Below are 2,273 nucleotides of genomic sequence, written 5' to 3' on the forward strand. Positions count from 1 at the left end.
AATCTGCCTTCATTAGCTCAACCATGGCTACACAATTGCATTTTTCGCCAAACCTACAAAGACAACAGCATTTCATTAGTTAACAACGAAATAAATGAAGTTTTTTGATTTTAAACTTACCCGAAAATGTAGAAACTTGTCCATTTGTCCGCAACTGTACACAATAAGCGATCCGAACACGACTTGGGTGACGAACAAAAGATAATGGCCGATAAGAGTTTTCATAAGAAATCCTAAAGACATTCTTCACCCATTAAAGAGTAAAGCATTTGAACTAATAAAAGGATACAAAATACCCATTATCCAAAACAAAAAACTACCCCATTTTTTGACAGCTTCATACATGAGGAAAAAATGGGTGCTTTTTACGCCTTAAAGGGTAGTGCCAAGTTTACAGTGTAGCCATAGGCAAATTTAATGCGCCACCAGCATAGAGGTCGCTAGGTAAAAAGGAGAGAAATGTCATTGAAAATATTTGTTTACGTCCAAAATTCAATTTTTCGACCCAAAAATTAGCTCATAATCAATTAATTATTAAACTATTTTCCATCGGCATAATCATTTTGACCCTTTATTCTTGCGATACGCATGATTTCACAACAAATTTAACCACAAACAACGAATCCGGAAGTTTATAACCTATGTAGCCAAACACCATTTTTCCAATTTTATCCCACAAATCGTACATGAGCACTGACCGGATCTGTACGTTTTGGAAGGAAAAAAAGTTTATCATGTTTTTCAATGCCCTCTGATCGTCTACAACATAACTATTTCGAGAAAAAGTGTAATATGTGTGCTCCTTCCTATGCTGCACACGGTGCGTTCTCAACCCAACCTCTTTTATGACGGTTCTCCTACTAGCCACCAGATGTCGAAGTGATCGTTCAGCTTTGAAAATATTTGCCTATAGTTTTGTAATTAATGAAAGACAACAGAATTCAACAATATATTTTATTTTATTTCTTGACATCATAATCACATTTTAATTTAATCTTCTCAATTAAATCAATCACATTCACTGTAATCAGTTGCACTTGTCGGTTCCGGCAACCGTTCACCGAGAACGCCTACGAACATCAGACCACTGCAAACAGGATCGGAAGAAAACACCAATCTTAATCCGGAAACATTTGCTGATGGTGGTTGAGTGGTTGGAACGGCAGCAACAACATTCGGAACGGCCTTCTCGTTTTTCCATCATTCATGGTGGGTGGCAGGAACGGCAAACAATACTTAGAACATGTTGCAGCAGTTTTTTAAAACAGCGCAGCAGTTTTTTAGTCAGGAGCCGGCACTTCTTATAAATTCCAGCTATCTTGCGCAAAGGAAAGCCAGGAACCAGGAAAATCGAACTCCTGAAAGAGAAAGGGATAATTTTATTTTTTTTTCGGCGCACCGAACTCTTTGATGGACTTTACCTTTAATTATTACATTTCCTGCCCAGCTTCCGGAATTCAGTAGGACACGAGCTCAGAAACAATTATTGCACCATTTTTGGGATTTTTTTTTTAAATTAACATTATTTTTCTACTGTTTTATGCCGTATGCAGACGATGACGGTTCCAGAATGATCAGCATTGACATTTCAAAATGGCTGGCTTACTTTTTCATCCAAAATTGAGTTTAAACTACTCAACGGCAAGAACGCAGACTCAATGCCACACGTTGAGTTATTTCTACTCAACTTACTGTTTTTAAAGTGTTTGAAAATTAATGATCGATTTAAATACGCTTGTATGATATACGTTTAGAATGATATGTTGGCCAGTTTTAAATACGTTGAATACCTGCAGTAATATGCATGAGTAATCTAAGTTGTTTTTATTATTTTTTTAAATAAACTAAAACAATTAAATTTTATGATTAGGAAGCGCAATCAATTGAATAAGTTTTTTTTAACTCAAATTTGGGTTTTCATTAAACTACTCAAAGATTGAGTTTAATGTACGTATTTGGCAGAATGAAAATCACTCAATTATCCAGTTCGACTGTCTTTACCCAATTTTGAGTATAAAAAAACTTTTTTTGAGTACTTCGTTTTCTCCGTGTACAAAATATATCTTAGTGAGCGTGTCTCATGAGACATCTCGTGAGGATCGTCACATGCGCTTACTAGGAGTACTTTTATGCAGTTATTTTTGCCTAGTAAAATAACCCCACGGAAGCATACGGTTTTGGTCTATGCCTAATATGCCTATGCTTCTTCGGTGGCACGGTTCGATTTTGGAAACATAAATAAAATTTTTGAACGTGTTGCCAAAATCGAACGG

General features: G+C 36.0%; 1 long non-coding RNA gene across 1 annotated transcript; it reads right to left on the bottom strand.

Moving 5' to 3' along the window:
* Nucleotides 1-1,287: 1,287 nt before the first annotated feature.
* Nucleotides 1,288-1,589, bottom strand: LOC110678632. Its single transcript, XR_002501793.1, has 2 exons — nucleotides 1,422-1,589; nucleotides 1,288-1,358 (listed from the first exon to the last, which is right to left on the bottom strand). It is a non-coding gene; the product is annotated as an uncharacterized LOC110678632 (long non-coding RNA).
* Nucleotides 1,590-2,273: the final 684 nt, after the last annotated feature.

The sequence above is a fragment of the Aedes aegypti genome, chromosome 3 (assembly GCF_002204515.2).
Source record: "Aedes aegypti strain LVP_AGWG chromosome 3, AaegL5.0 Primary Assembly, whole genome shotgun sequence".
NCBI classification, from domain to species: domain Eukaryota; kingdom Metazoa; phylum Arthropoda; class Insecta; order Diptera; family Culicidae; genus Aedes; species Aedes aegypti.